Source organism: Varroa jacobsoni, unplaced genomic scaffold, assembly GCF_002532875.2.
Source record: "Varroa jacobsoni isolate VJ856 unplaced genomic scaffold, vjacob_1.0 scaffold_551, whole genome shotgun sequence".
Lineage (NCBI taxonomy): Eukaryota > Metazoa > Arthropoda > Arachnida > Mesostigmata > Varroidae > Varroa > Varroa jacobsoni.
In genome coordinates this window covers 250,899-268,093 of record NW_019213453.1, presented here as the reverse complement: position 1 = coordinate 268,093, position 17,195 = coordinate 250,899, and the positions used below count along the sequence as shown (strand labels likewise).

Below are 17,195 nucleotides of genomic sequence, written 5' to 3'. Positions count from 1 at the left end.
TATATTTATACTATTGATTAAATCGGAAGACTCGTATATCCACACTGGATAAAATAGCTATTAGCTCAAAAAAATATATAAAAAAAAACACACATGATACGTTTGATATTTTATCAACGCTAGTAATTCTTGTCCATTCTGCCATGGGGCCTAGTTTCGATCCATGTGCGTTTATCTGACGTAGGCCAACAGGGCGGCCCTGTCCACGCGCTCCTGTTATATATGCAGGTTGATGATCGGCTTGTCCAGCGGCAGAAACGTGCACACACGACAGCAACGAAATCCGCATCTCGACAGGGTCCCCTCCGGGGACTTTAGCTGCAAATGTTGAGACGTTGAGACGCTGAAAAGAGGCCACATGTCTGCAATCATATACTGTCATTGTAAACATCTTTCCGCGGCGGGTACCTTACCGTCCGCTGACTTGAATCCCGTCGACTTATGTGTTTACCGAGCCAAAATTCGACTGAATTTTCGTATGTAAATGGCTCAACATATCTCAGACATACTGATGTTTTACTATTCAAACGACCTCGCACACATTTATCCATGTGTAGTTCGATATCCCTCTCTAATGACGTAGTATTTAGTTTCGAACGAGTGCATCAGGTTGTTTATACAACTTGTTTAAATTATACTGCTAGCCTTACCATTTTTCACGCGTACGGTGGAAGGCAGAGGAGAAACAGACGGGGAAGCTTCCGTCTATATTTGGAGTCTTATTATTTTCGAAACTTGTCGCCATTTTTTAGTAGCTTAAGTTACTTCTGTACCTTTTTTTGATAGCTGCTGCGGGAGCGCGTATCCGAGCAGTGAAAAACGGGCTACCTGAAAATACATAGCCGGCTCGTGACTCATCAGAGAGACCTTGAGCGGAATTCGTTGCTCTCAAGTTGATATGGTTAGACCTTAGGTGGTTCACAAATCACACTACAGTTTACAGGCACCTACTAATATAGCCCTTTTTTTGGTGCGATTCACAGTTAACAATTGATCGTGTCTTTTGAGGGCGTCAGCTACGTTTTTACTTTACGAAAATCATTTAGCTATTATAAAAAGCGGTTTAATGATGTGAAAATAAACTCCTCGCTGTCCTCATTTATGAGAACGTTCCTGAGAACACCTGCACGACTGCGCCAGATGGAAAACTTGACACATTTAATTTTAGACGAGCGAGAGTGATGCTGATGTCTATGTTCAAACTGTGCTTTGATATTATACGTACCTGGCTCTTTTTGATTTTATGCAATTAGACGGTTATCTAAATCTCGTCTACGATCCGCTCTGACTCAGATATAGATAACTGAATCACCTGAGACTTCTGGCACAGTTCTGCTATTGGAAATTGGTGGGTATAGAAGTCAAACAGAGAGACAGAAATGTATGATTATATCAAAATGACATTGAGAACGTTCACGAGAGAGAGAGAGAGAGACAATGCTTGACGAGGCCTGAAGCCTTCGTCACACTAATATTAACCGAAACGAAGATCAGGCAACTCCCCCTTATAATGCAGTCGCTCAAACAGCGATCTGCTATCGTCAACGAATACTACGAGACCCCTTCGTGATCATAGCGCAATCTTAGATGATTATTTGTTTATACTATATACGTGTCATCTTTGAATGACCTGCTTTGTTATTGATGTAGGTTATCTAGCTTTCGTTATCTTGCCGGAGCTCGACCGCTTGAATATTTTGATAGCTAATGTTAAGGCATTAGTACACAACATTGATATTATTCAATTTAAGTTTTTCATATGAGAGCGTACTGGTCGTTGGAACGATAACGGCTATAGATAAACATCAACAAAAGTCAACGGTTCCATTTTTAAATGTAGTTATTTAACGATTACCGCTGGTGCGCAGAACTCCAGAAAAGGCCTTTTTTTTTTTTTTTTTTTTCTAGAAATAGGAACTACTTACTCTGCAGAGAGTATTTGTTAAAACGAAAATGCCTTTTACGTGTTTTTGTCAGTATACATAGGCACGTTTGGTAAGTTGACGTTATCTCTTCAGCTGGGCTTAGTTTTCATGGAAAAATTGCCAGATGACTCTCAAAAGCGGCACGAGATATCCAGCAGTTCACAGTATAACAGGGCCGCCCGATTAGTGCTGTTAGAAAAAGCAGTTTCAGTCAATAGCTTTCCAGTAGCGGTCGAATCGTATATATAAAAGAAGGGCAGTGTCGCGAAACATGAGGCAAGAGTACACGAACAAACACTAAATGCGCAACTCAGTGATTTCTAAACGTTCGTTTCCTATCCCTTGTCTACCCGGTTTCCGACACTGGCTGAACTATAGTCCAACATACATCCATCTACTTGCTTCTTCAGCAAGAGAAACAAGATATGTCTTTTCAACCTACTCTGCCTAGAAAAAAAAAACCAGGTTCTTCTTTGTTCTTTTTAACGTTAAATATCGCACGCTTTTTACGCCATTGTTATTGTTGCTAATCTTGCTGATGTTAAGGGGTTATCATCTTCGTCGTCATCATCGTTGTTGTTACTATAGAAAATTGCATTGTGGCCACAGCGCACGCAGAGACACTTATAACACTGTTTTTTTTGCATCGTCGACCGCCACTTTTCAGTAGGATACTGCTCGTTCGCTCGTGTTCCGCTGACAGACGCTGCTGCTGTGTACTCACGGTACGTTGCATTGTCGCAGTCCCTTCTCCGTGAGCGGCATGACAGTTCCTTCCTTCAAACAGCGTTTGCCGTTGTGGCTCACTACTACACTAACGGTAGCAGAATCAGCGGCTACAGGAGCAGTTCAACACTCTTGCCCACTGAGAGTCGCGCACGGCCTATGGACATGAACGACGTTTGCTTGTCTATTCGTTGCCGCCGCTTACCGTCGGTGAAACGCCACAAGACGCGAATCGTTTCACCTGTCCTAGCGTCTACGCAGTCTAGAGATCAGGCAATCGTAGCGATCGTTGGCCAATAATGAGCACGGTCGTCATAGTCTCTTACTGATATCGATGCGGTAGAAAAGCGGTTTGCCGCCAAAGGTGAAACGTAACTGGTGATTCAGCCAAGAAAATGTTCCGTAGTTCAGTCCTCTGGGCACCTGGTGCAGACCTACAAGTGTTATGTTTATGGCTATTGTGTTTCCCGTGTCCCCGGCGCAATCATAGGAACTTTTCTATATGCAGTTATAAGTAAACGGCTAAACGGCGAAAACTGCGAGTACTCAGGAATGGAGCAACGCAATACTTCTTTTAACCTCTGTCGTGGTTGTTTTTCCTGATGGAAGTGCTGGTTCATCGTCGATTTCTCAGAGTTAGCTCCGAAGGGTCTTTTATGGGCTAGTGTTCCAACTGGAGTTACCAGCTGGTACCGGTGTGAATGAGTTACGACTCAACGCTTCACCGTACGCTCGGAACTTGCCAAGTGATCAACGCTGTGTGTGTCTTTTCGAAAGGATCAAGTTGATTTGGGTGACATTTGTTGGGGGCCCGCATCCGTCTCTGAAGAACCTACGCAGTCTTATATCGATGCAGTTATGGTCCATCACATGCAGTGTATTAGTAGTGTTTTGCGAAGATAATCATGATGTGAATGTGTTGCTTAATTATACTTTTGCTAGGGTTTCCATGTGCCTATATGAGAGTCATGTAAACCATTTGGGGACGCGTACACATTTTACCTAGCTCCTTCTTCCTACGTGATCTATGTGTGTGGATACCTGGCCATGCAAGCGAAATGCTCCTTGGATACCTTCGAATTACGTCAAGGCTGTTATACTCAGCACTTTTCCCATACGGATATAATGAATATAAAGTTTGTATTCGTAATGCATTCACATTAGGTCATAGCTCCGTGGGCGTAATGCCCTGCTACAGCGTTCCGGTATGTCACATGTGTAAGCTTATTTTTTTTTACGAAACACAGACCTATAACCTTAGAGTATTTATAGGCTCAATCTAAGGTTAAATTATTGCCACTATTTATCAAAATCAGCTGAAATCGATTCTGATTGTTCGAAGCGAATGCTTGCAATACAAAATGCATCTAAGAAACTAGCCAGAGAAATAAGTTATAAATAATAAAGCGTTCCATTTTGCCGACAGCCCTTGGTGTAACTTCATACATAGCATGTACCTTATTTTGAAAGTACATGAACTTATGTCCTGAGCTCAGAATTGACGAGCAATTTATTCATGGACAAATACAGGAGATTTTATTCGAATGATTACAAAAAAATACGATCTTTTAATTAATAAAGAAGAGCGCTTCGTTGAAGCTTGCCGATACGTAGATATTTACAGGGCCACTTTGCATCCATTGAGTTTCACTCGTATTTATCCGTTTTTCTACGCCTGGTGACGTGTATCAAATTTTATCGCATAGTAACAGAATTATATGACGGCCAGTTTCACGACCGAAGTACAAAGTCCATCGTCTCGATTGTCTCTGTGAGAATCTTGGTTGTAATATGCCATTGAGCCAAACGAGCTCATTGGGATTACATACCGCGTTTCAGCATCTCTTCTAGTTTTGCTATATCAGTTAACACCGGTGGCGATACACCAGCAAAACGCGTATGGAAAGAATGTCCATACTTTCCTAGTATCCGCCAGTCTTCGTATGCCATTTTATCCGATTCGATAGACAAATGACATTTCACGTAAACTCGACCTGGCGTCATAATCGCAGGATTCCGCCAGGCCTAGGCTATCCGATAGCATATAGAATTCTTCCAAATTTCCACGTAATCATGCGGTAGAGATTTGTCTTAGGTTGTCTTAGTGTCAAAGCTTACACACGTAAACTAATCTTGCTTGGATACTAGACATGGACACACTTCGACTTGTCCTGGTATAACCCTGTCATATTCAGTAACAATAAGACCAGCAGCAACAGCATCATACGTAAAAGTCAAAATATTTTGTAGAAGCTCATACAGCGCCAATGTACGTTCACGCGCAGTATTATGCTGATATAACCAGTTAGCGTGGACTGTTTCGGCCCAGCCATATCCTCCTTGTTAATTACAACCCAATACGACTCTTACTCGTGCACATGCAATACTCCATTGATTACTGCATACAAACTGGCGGCCGCATGCACTCAATAGCACTGCTTTACCCCCTCATTTTCCTGAGGTGTTTATTGACGACGTTTTGCGAGTTTCGCGGTAAATATAAATCGTCCACAGGTAACAGCAATAACATCAACAGGAACAACATTGCCAACAAGTTCTTAGCTGCCTTTACTGTCGGATTCATAGATGCTCGTAGGCATCATTAGCATCACGGTCGGATGCTCATTACAACGTATTAACGGTCTAGGTGGAACCCGACTTCCTGCTAAGCTCAAACAGGACACAATTCCGTCCGTCTATAGCAGGCGCACTTGCTGCACGCAGCCCTCTACAACGATAAAAGAGAGTCACGCGTGACAATTGGATAGATCTCCGTCGGCAATACAAGCGTCAGCGGAGGATGTTCGGCTAGCGTTTTCCATCACTGCTTCCTGCCCTTCATGTCATTCCTAACAAAAATGAAAAAACCACCCGTAGTTTATCCCGTTGATCGTATGTTTCACTCATCTCTATTTTGATCTTTATCACACACAACACACACACACATGGTGCGCTCAGCTTCCTGATATATCTCCTTGACGAGTGGAACAACCAGCCCAGGAAGGGCAAATCATCGTTCTCCTATTTCGTTCCCATTTAGTTGCCGCCGTAACGGAAAGGGGCGGGTGCAGCATTCTGTTACCCCAGTGGCAAGGAGCTATTGATTATCTTGATTTTTCCTCGTTCTGCAGTAGCCACTACTAGCATTTCGCGTGCTATGAATGTCGGAAGCTCGTGTACTTCCAGCTGTACTGCCCAAAGCAGTGGCGCTGCGGTGTACATGGTAGTAACGACGTATTCGTCAAATTCTACGGTTTACAGATTCGATAAGGGAGGGAAGTGTCTTCCTGTTGTTCCTGGTGCTGTTGCTGTTACTGCTAATTCTGACGTTGCGCGTATCGCATCGATGTCGAACACTGCAGTGCGGCTTGTGGCTTACCACCGCCGTTCCGTCCAACCAGCCGTCCCGTCAGCTGTCTTTATTGCCGTGTCGTGTCCAACTCATATCCTCATTCAGCTTATTTCTCAGTGTGGCTGTTAGGTTTGTGCAGTCAGCTTTATGACAGAACAGCTTTGGACGATGGTTTCTTCGATAACGGCTGAAGGTCGATAGCGAAGTCATTGCTTATCTCGGTAGATTGGAGACCGATCTTTTATCACAATTGTCGCTACTCCTGCATTATTCTTCGATACAGTTTGTGTATGTATATATGTGTATATATGTATGGCACGTGTTATCGATCGGGAAACGGTTACACATATTTTCTGTAAGTGCTGCTGCCTATTGACTACCGTTTGCCTGCATAGAAGGGCTGATAACTGGAGTTGTTTGTTGGGAACTGTGCAGGATGCAAGTGACAGAAGTATTATTCTACATTGGTGACGTACTGAAAAGAACTTCGCATAGCCCACCGCGTAGAGACCAGCCAAAACGATACTGCTAGTTTTCCACAGTAGAAAAAGGGAGGAAATTTAGCACAGCGCCAGCCTTATAAAGAAGATGGCAATGCTACTTTCGAAACACCTCAGCTGTCCCGTACGAGACGTAGATTTGGAGGAAAAGGGCGAATTACGTGCAGGACTTACCTGAACGACTACGTTAAACCATAAAGTTGTTTAACCCTATATTTACAAGGACATTTCATGTCAGCCGTCTAGCTAGCTGTTAATAAAGCTCCTCAGAACCAAGCCCCAAATAGCGGGTCATCGTACCCTTTTGACGTCTCTTGCGGAATGGAAAGTATAGGTCAGTCAAATATTGTGGTGTGATATTTTGAATTGAATATCAAAATAATAATATTAATAAGTCAATCCTCTATCAACAACCATTGCCGATATAGACACCATTTATAGTTTTGCTCGCATATCTCGCTCATCGAAGTGACGCCATTTTTAAAACATCCAACGGTTAAAGACCAACAAAACTAAGACGGATTGAGCCCCGTCCAAAACCAAACTCGTTTGCCTACTCTATGAACGACGCACTTAGATAGACGCTTACAATATTGCTTTCCCGTAAGACCAAGCGGTTCGCTGTTTTGTACACTACCGCTATTGACCCTTCCGAAATCATCCAAACCGGCCGCTGGTCCTATTATATTGGCTTCTTGCCTTTAGAACTGACGGTGACAACGAACGAACTCAGCGATACGGGGTCCGCCAACATGACGAACGTATTTGTCTGATATGCTACTGGACATGATGTTCACACTTGTACTAAATAGAGGAAAGCGAATATTTTTGCCGGTAGCACATATGTATATGCATTCAGATAGGCATAAACAGAAATTTCAGTGGTTTTCATTACTGCGTTGGCTAGCAGAATGTACGGGTTCGTCACAGCGGTCATATTGTCGACGTAAGCTACTATCGGCACATAAGCACATGGTCATCGTATACGAATCGTGCGTACCAAATCAGATAGCGGAAACAACCGGCAGATGGCAGCTGCAATTAGGAGTAGGAAAAATAATGCCCGAGTGATAACAAATGCGAAAGGCCAAGTAAAGGTAAAAGGTGGAGAGCGAGAGGAGGGCTGCGGAAGTAGATAGTGACTGCCTGTTTGCGCACTTTGTAGCCTAGTATTACCTGGACTATATGTCATATGGTAGATTGAGCGGATTGTTAAGCAGTAGGCAGCGGACACCCAAACGAATTTAGAAAACCTAGCTATAGGGGTGGCGATGCCGGATGGCTGACTCACGCGAGACTATCTTTATCATCTGCTTGCCCGGGTCGCAGGCCGTTGTCAGTACAGGCACAGGTTTTCGTCCCAGCTAACCCGTCGATTGGCTGGTTGTGAATCTGCGATGCTTAGCCATTGATGCTACTGCCATTGTGTGGCAGAATAAAAGTAAAATTTAGCTTTAAAGATCGCCGTGTCTGTGAATATCTGTTTAGTCGGCAGGGTAAAGTAGCTATGCGATAAAGGTCACCAAGGCAGCTGGTACGGGTTTACGATAGAACAGCCTCGTGAATGACGCTTGCTGCGTTGAAAATATTGATAGCCATTCTAACATTAAGCCTCCCAATACTTGTATATCTATTACTACAGTACGTGGTCAAAATGACCGGCCCTAAGAAATTATTGTTTTTATAATTAACATAGATCCTGGATGATGTAAAACTCGATGGCATTTATATGCCGATACTCAAATATTTAAACTTTCCAGAAAAAATTGCGTTAATTAAGCGAAAAAAGACCTGCGTCGCTTGGGGAAGCTGTATGATCATTTTGGACCAAGGTTCAGATGTTTCCAGTTTAGTACATAAATCTTGAGACACTATATCCAAGGGTTCCTATTGACCTATTCAATCAAAGTCGTTTCCTGTAAGTTCCTCAACCGTGATCTGGGTTTATATGCTCAAAACGCGGCTTTTCGGCTGATTCGGCCCAAGATTAGTATTTCGTTGACGACAGGGTTTACCTTATGCTTGATACGTGTGGCCTCACGCACTAGTCTAACTGTACCGAAAGCAGGATTAAAACTATAGTACAATCACAGTACGGGACCGTAATAATGTTATCATTACCCGATTGTTGTCTCTGTGATACTAAAGCATAAGTCTTACCTCGAAGTCATAAGGCATCTATTACAGAAGGGCCAATTACAGAAGACTACTATTAGAACCTTTCTGGGATGAAGATTTTTTTAATTGTTGATTAAATTTCGACCATTATAGAATATACGCTCAAAAAGTAGTTAACACATCCTTTTCTGGTGATCTATCTCTTCTATCTAATCCTATTTCTATTGCTTGGATGTAGAGACGCGTATATTTCGAAATGCCTGGTTAAGGCATTATTATCTCGTTCTTGTATAGAACACAGATATGACATCACTACTATTTGAGGACTAAAATACTAATTATTAAGAGTCGTTGTCGACAGCACAGTCTCAGGTAACGCCAAAAGCGGCCCAGTAAATCGGTTGGTCCGTTTGCGGTGGACGGAAATAGTTAAGAGTACTGGGGGAAAAGCCCGGCCGAAAGATAAAACTCTTTCCGTTCACCTAGATTATATAAACGTATGCGGCATCCGCTAAGAGACAAACAAACAAACAAACAAAAGCAGCAAAGAGACGTTACAATAAAAAAGCGTTATATATAGCAGAAATAGTAATAACACCTAATAAAATTTAATGATACGATTCATTGTTTCCTCTTTTTTTTTTTTAGTTGTTTCTTACTGATGTTAGACTAGGGAAGCTCGCGAAGTTAACCCCGAAAAGATAATGTCCAGACTATCTCCGTGAAGTTCTGCTTTCAACGTTAACTTACACATGCGGATTAGTCTGTGCGCTTGGCTGCTAGCCAATGCAATACCTATTACTGCTTTTGTCCCAGTGTCTTGCAAAGAAGCCGGGAACCGGCACTTTAAAAAATGGTAGCCAATTTTAGAAGCAGATAAACGAAGCAAACTTCTATGCAGATTGTCTAAGTAACGCTTGGGCAACTTGCGGGAAACATCTTTAACTGGCTAAGTCAATAGTAACCGTTGAAATATACAACAACAAACTTCTTCACTTGTCATGTAACTATCATTGACAATTTCGTGTTACGGGATTTAGACGAGTACGACGTCTTAACGCTCAACAGAAACGAGCTCTTGGCAGACGGTTAACATGCGCCATACATTTGAAGGCGGTTGTCTTATAATAAGATTATTCTAAAAAAAAAAAAAAAAAAAAAAAAAAAAACAGAGATATAGCTATCTTACTATTATTATGTTGTGGTTGCCAGGTGGAGCCACGTACACTTTTGACGATCGCGTTCAACAAACTCATTTAACTGACGGCAATTTTCCGGTAGGCGATACTGTGAAGTCTGAGAAGCGTTCAGATTTTAGATATATTGATTCGTTTGAGGTGCTGAGGTATATGGATCTGTTGTGCAGGCCTATCATACGCCAGCATTGTAAATGCCGATGAAATGTTTGATTTATTTATTGTATTAGAGCTGCTTCACGAACTCTAGAATCTATTGTTGTTGATTTACTTTGTGAGCTGGAGACAGGACAATTTAAGACTATTCTTACAATGGCTTCTACAAAAGATTCTTTAAGATGCCACTTCAAGGATTTGATCTGCGACCTGACCACCTGATCCAATAAACACAGCTGTTTCGTTGCCGGTACAGAGCGACCTCCTACCGCCAGAACTTTATTACTGTCCATCGGTTTCTGTCGCCATGACATTTTCCGCTGGTATCCGTATAGCTGCGAACGACGTTATACGATGTTGTGTTACTGCGTTAATTTCGTTTTTTGTCGTAATCCAAAATCAAACAATTAGAGAGCCTATGCACTATCGTCGTTTCTTATTAAATTTTTCATTTTGTCTACAGACGGCTAGACGCTAAAATTTCAGCTGATTCTAGCTCGTCTAGGTCGAGATGTTGATGTATCCGTGGTTTCATCCTAGCATGCCGCAGAAATGTTTCTAGAAACTGCTTGCGGTGATTCCGATAAGATATTTCCCCACATTGGTTAACGAAAACCCTATACCACGCATCTACAGCTGAATCTCAGATCAGATTTTTACAACTATGCAATATGCAGGTCTAGACAGAGGCATTGTCCTGCCTCGTCAAAAGTCTAACGACGATAAGAAGAAGGATGCGCCTATTCCTGAAAAAGCAGAATCTATGCGACATACAGGATCCTAGCCATCGACTAGTCACCAAGAGCCAATCTGACCGAACCCACTTCACGGTTTACTATCAGAGAAATACGGTTAGAAATTTAAGTGCCGAGCTTTATATCGGCTACCGTTATTGTTAATGATATTACTATATTGCTGGCAGTGAGTCGTGTAGTCAGCAGAAATCGAATAGACGCACAGAAGGAGTTTTAATTTATAAAAAAGTCTGAGCACAAGTTCGCCTAAGTCGACACCAATTTATGGGTACCGATCGAGGCCTTGTATCCAAGCCTCTTGTCCTCTGCAAATCTGACATCGACCTCTAGCGCATACCGTTATGCAGCGGTGACTCCTTCTTACAAGGAAACTGATAAATGGTCTCCGGCATTAGAGAATGTCTCTTAACGATGCCGATGTATTGTCGACATGAGCAGGGAATTTCATGTCATTGTCGTAGACTTGTCTAATCTTACATGATAAATAACGCGATGGAACTGGGTTCCCTTGTTATACAGCGCAAATATATCGCAGACAACACGTACCGTGTAACTGTACCGTAAACTAAACTTATCGATTTGTTATTGTAAAGAGTTTGTCTGCTCTTTTGCTTATCTCCGTCGAGGTGTTGAGTCATTAAAGAAGCGTGCTCTTTTTATTAGGCTAGCCGCGGTGCCCTATCTCTGTTATTCGAAAATCTGCTGTCATTTGTTTGCCTCGCACTGAATGCCGTGGGCCGGCTTGACAAAGACGAAGTAAGCAAAACATGGTTGACATTTAACTAACCCCAATTGTTTCAGTTGGTGCGCCCCAAAGCTCACTACCGTTGGATGAAGTTATCATGATATAACTTCGACGCCTCGGCAGGCTCTTTTCGAGACTGTATGGGACTGTTTTCATTATTCGTTTATGCGCATATCTCCTTGTCTTATCATGTCCTACCAAAATACCGATCCACAAATGGGGCCTCTGAGTCGGCCGCAACGCGTCTGCTAGTAGGTCGTTTCCATTGTTTATGGCCGTTACGCCTGATGCGGACACCTAGTTACATCGCATTGTTTGGACAGTTTTTCCCTAATGGGTAGGAAAAGATAATGAATTTTGAATCGAATAGCTGATATTTCTGAGCTGTGGGCCGGGATATTTGTTGGAACCAATACACTCGAGCTGAATGTGTGCTCTTTTTTAACCCGTTCCTTAAGGCAGTTGGCAGTTTTTTAGTTGCATTTTCGCCGTCTCGTGTCTGATATGATCATAATATATATTTATATATATAGCAAGTGCCTCTTCAGGCTGCTTATAACTGGACGAGCTCTCAAACAAGAGTAACAGCAGTCAGTGTCATTGGAACGCCATAGAATGCTTAGTTCGATTCCGACATTGGGGAAGGATGATATGAAGTCGTCTAAAGGAAACAGGAAAAAGCATGAGTTCATCAACCTTTTTCCTGCAGTCTCTTCGCCGGACTTCCGTTCCAGCGGTTTGTTTCGCACGCCTCGCTTGACGCTGCGCGTTGATAAAACAGAACGGATGCCGTCGATGTAGGCGTTGGCAAGGAAGAAAAACCGTTCCTCTCTTCCATGGGTTTCATTTTAGGAAAAAAAAGAACACCCGATTATACGATGAGCGCCAATGCATAGTTAATGAGTGATGACGTCTGTAGTTTACAAATAGGTATTTTAAATATATTATAAAAACAAATAGTTTTGCTATGAATTCTAGAATAGAGCGAAAATATCATTGGTATATGTTGTGTGTATGTCTGATATCAGCGCTATGCCACGCCGAAAATCTTATCGTTTACATACAGCGAATTATTTTCTTGAGAAAAAAAAAAACACATTTTTCCTCAAGTGGTGTACCGGCTGGTATACACCATTCAATATGCATCCTGCACGATTTTAATGTTAGACACCACTGTACAGTGCCAAAGGCTGGAAATAGACTTAGACTAGATGAATACGAATGAATGGATTATGTGACAATTAGCTGAAATACATTCTCTTACTATTACTGTGAAAGCGGTAGGGATGCCCCACTATACACACGGGGCATTCGGACGTATCTCGTAAAATTAATCACGTATCGAAGAAAAATAGTATTACGACAAATGAAGAGATTCTTATGGTTTTAATCATCTGAATATCGACTTTAGCTCATCTGTTATCTACAATCGCGCGATTGTATTTCTTTCCATCAAAATTCTGATGAGTCTACAAGAACAGCTCGGTATTTGTCGCTGGCCTCCGCAGCATTGGCTCTAACTGGTAAAAAATCATATGTCTGCGTATCCATTTTTACATATCCAATACCCATCGATGTTTTACTATCAGCAAGTCACATCAAGATACCAAGTTGTCATTCAACCAAACGTTTCTGGCAGCGTTTTTAGGTGCTCTGTCTGCTGCGCTATTACAATTGACAAATTATCTCTAAATGGCAGCAAATATATGATCCATAGATTAGCAAGACATGATTATGCCTACAAACGTCGAAAGTAGGGGGAATAGGCAAGCGGTCCTGAATCGGGCTAACTCCTTCCCAGATGTCTCCAAATTGCTCATGGTATTAATTGCGATACAAACCAAACCCGCATTTTTTAACTTATCATTACTGTTTTTCACCCAGTTCGTACCGATATCGTTAATCTCTAAACTTTTGTTAATGAGAATATCTTGAAAGTCGTACCACGCTATTGGTTAGATACAGGGTTCGTTTCGTATAGACTCCTATACCTGATTGCGTTCGTTTGATATTTCCATCGAGTGGCTTAAATATGTTGGACCAGGAAAGCCGTCACTGAATTTATTCTTATTTAATAACATACCCTAGCACCGTGTTCTGAGTAAGTCCTCTGCTAACCCGGCCAGGCTTCGAGGAGGTCTTAAACTCGAGTCGGCGCATCACTCATTCGCGTAGATCTATCGTCGTTACCTACGAAAAACATGTCCTTATGCCGGTACCTCAACACAAGAAGGAGAAAATTCTCACGCAACGATCCGTCGGGTAACAGTCTCTCCCATTGTCTCCACAACTACTCGAACAGTTTGCTGTTCTGGCTGGACGGTTATTTACCATTCATCGTATGCCTATTACGGCTATTCGTTCTCTGGTTGTGGCTAAGCGTCCACGCTGGAAAAATTCATCACCTCGGGTTTTGTCGCCCTTCTCTGTCCTGTAGCAATGGCCAAAGCGACATGTTCCAACCATATTCTCCCGAAAAAACGTTTCGTATTAACGTGATGTTCCTCGATTGGGATGTCGCTAATCATCAGACGCTATTCCAAAGCCAAGCCAACGAAAGAAGTGCAGACTCAAATGCCTCACACACTTCATATGTGATGAGTGTATATAAATCAATTCGCAGAGCTCTTTGCTATCATAATTTTAGCATCAGCGTTAGTTTCGCGACGTGTAGCTTTTGTTCTCCTGTTCAGTTTGTCCTGCCAAAGAGATGCACACCAACCTAGCGATTTTCTTACAATCATTTACAACCGTTAATTTTTCAGTCCGAAATTTCCGAACGTTCCGAATTTGACTGTCGTCTTGTCGAGTTAACAGTTGGTCCTTATGTTGACGCTATTCGCATACTAATTGGTCGATCTTACAAAACGAAGCAGCCAGTGGACTATCGGCAACAATGGTTCTCATTGATGGTCGGTCTATGTTCCATTACGTGGGAAGTGACATTACGCTTCCCGTGGCCGCGTTTGCACTTCCAACACGGCTCTGCATGCCAGCAGTTGAGGTGCGAGGCCTCGTTTAGTCGGTCTTGTACTGCCTCAATCAAGGTGTCTTACCACTTTGTGAAATAAACCTCGGCCCTTTTACCGTCAGGCCACATTAGATATGTCTAGATACCGTTGACCAGAGTGACCATGTGGGCAGAAACCGCACGTCGACTCCCTTAACTTTATCCCCATAGATTCGAAGCTTTTGAAAGTTCATATCGTTTACCATCTTTTATTATAAAAATAAACCACTAATTTATTAAATAGACGTGTCAGATTATACCATTAGTACCGCTTTTGTAAATATTGATTCACGCGACTGGCCCTTCCATGCAAAAAACGAATTATACCTAGGTCCGATGCCTAACATGGACCTAGACATACTTCGTAGAACTAAGTAATTAGCTGCCCAGTTCCAACATAACGAATATATGTGATGACTACTTGAGGGCCGATCAGACTCGCGATTCTATGAAACATTCCGCTAACAGGTCGAGGTGAGCAAGTCAACTCTGTCCTATATTGTCGAACGGAAGCATCCGCTCGGAACTGACAGTTAATCTGCTCATTTTGCTTTGATACTCGGATAATTTTCTGCTTTCTTTTATTGCCACTGACAGCAAAATATCGTGAACCGCTGCGAAATGTCAATGCGAAATGACCTACTTGAGGAACCTTCGAGTTAGGCAGTATATGTCAGGCTTTACTTTGCGATGCGCCATCCGTCCTAGGCGAAAGGCCCGTTCTATGATTGCTTGTTTACGGCGTCTATACATCCCAATCCTGGGTAGAGAGTTAATGCCAATCTCTTGCACAAATACCAGTATATATTTATAATATTTTAAGCGTAAAGTTTCTTCCAGTACAGGAATGAGCGTCAGTGAGTGTCCAGCAGTTTGCGCTACAAAAGGAAATGCCTATTCATTATCATGCGCTGGGCGTGTGAACTTCCGATAGAATCAAATCCTCCCTATTTAGACACCCTCCCTGTTCCTTGGTTGACTTTAGTTTTACCTTTTCCGACGTTGACGTTTCCGTGACCTACGGAAGCCTGCAGGTGTCTTAAATTCTCGTATCGAGAAAATAGATTTCGATCGATTCTCGTCTGAATCTATCAGTGCAGTGTTAACTTCCCGTCGTCTGCTTCGAAGCATGATATCTGCGCTGAGCTGTCTCCCCGCTTTTTCTTTTCTATAAAATATTGTTTAACCACTGTGGATGGATCGACATGTCTACAATTTAAAATAGTAATACAATTATCCCGATGGCGGGCGCTTACTAGCGATGTCTTATGGGAGTATGGAAAAAAGGGAGCAGTAAAAGAGTTATAAGCTATTCGATCGTTACGAATTATTGCTCGGGTTGATCTTAATGTAGGGCCGGTATCCGATACCAACCATTCAGATATCGTTCAAATGGGTTAACCCGTTAGTTTCTAGTTAGTTTAGATCCTTATTGCCTTAAACCGCTTCAAATTTAAGGATGAGGATCTTTTCTCAAGTAATACTCAAACGGTTCAAAGGTGATGTTCCTGTATTTGTCCATCTTACCTGAATCAAATCATAATGAAACGCAATATGTACTACGATATGTTGCTGGATGAGTTGAAATTAAATATTGCAAACAAAAAGATCGTAGAGTTTTTTTTTTTTGTGATACTTGATGGAGTATAACGAAACTAGCATTTGTTTTTAGGATCTAGTTTGCCTGTTCCGTTCTTTAAATTAATTAGTCCTAATAGAATAAAGTAAGATGTCAAAAAAAAATATATCTTCTTTTGAGTGGACAATATATTCTGTAATAGCAAAGCTATAGGATTCTTTCAAGTTTTTAGCAGTCGTGCTGCAAGCATTTCGCGTTGGGTCTTCTGTCCAGGTGCAAGAGAGCTGTTGCTCGAAACACCCTAGCAAACAAACCCAACATGAACGTTTGCCGTTTGATTATTATCGTATAAGATTTTTGATTTTTGTTTAAGCTGTGGAAGAGATTTCGGCTACCAGAAATTTCGTTCAATGGTGCGTTTGCCGAGAAGAGATGAAATACGGAATCGCTAATGTTTCGGGAGCAAAGTCACCTATTTGGAAAACACAACTACTAGCTATATAGCTATATATTGTGTGCGGTAAAAACATTAAAACAGATGCAGATCCTGCCGTCTGCGACGATAAAGAACGTCGGTCGCGTATTGGATTAGAAATTAGTGTGTGTCATCCATATACGTGCAGGCAGTAGCAATTCGAATGAGCGTTTGTACGAATATCACGAAACAACAGGCTATATTTGTCTCTGACGTTTTTTTGTTTTTGGCCTATAGATAGTTATTATGTAGATCCACATGCTGTTTCCTTGATTTCACATTGTGTATGTTATAGAAGAACTAGAAGCGCGCCTTCGCTTCTGTTGCCTGATTCTAGTTCATCCTTTTATAAATTCGTGATTGAGCTCGGATCTGGCTGTGTGTGCCCTTATATCACTGAAGTGATAGCTATATAAACGCGAATTTTCCGAAATTAAAAAGCTTAAGGGCCCAGTCTGAATCAACCGCATTAAAATGCTTGCACTTTTACACAATACGTCATATAAAAAGTACGTACTGTTTTCGTCTCACAGCATCTTTCGTGTTGAGTGATCAACTGATCAGCGCTGGGACGACATTAGTAAAAGCAGAAGCAACGGCACCAGCTTTCGTCAGAACCCGGTTCAATTCGAACCATTCAAGAGTGGGGGGTGAGATC

The 17,195-nt window shown here is 42.0% G+C and overlaps 1 protein-coding gene and 1 long non-coding RNA gene across 7 annotated transcripts in view; one reads left to right on the top strand and one right to left on the bottom strand.

Moving 5' to 3' along the window:
• Window positions 1-17,195, top strand: part of LOC111261367 (utrophin) — a 91,407-nt gene that overhangs the window by 61,857 nt on the left and 12,355 nt on the right. The gene's annotated exons all lie outside the window — the stretch shown is intronic.
• LOC111261370 (uncharacterized) lies at window positions 98-12,706 on the bottom strand. 5 transcript variants are annotated; one of them, XR_015311476.1, is made up of 4 exons: window positions 2,368-12,706; window positions 1,226-1,332; window positions 651-828; window positions 98-343 (listed from the first exon to the last, which is right to left on the bottom strand). It is a non-coding gene; the product is annotated as an uncharacterized LOC111261370 (long non-coding RNA). The 5 variants fall into 5 exon arrangements; XR_002680920.2 differs by having other exon boundaries at window positions 1,226-1,335; window positions 1,926-12,705; XR_002680922.2 differs by having other exon boundaries at window positions 1,926-12,705.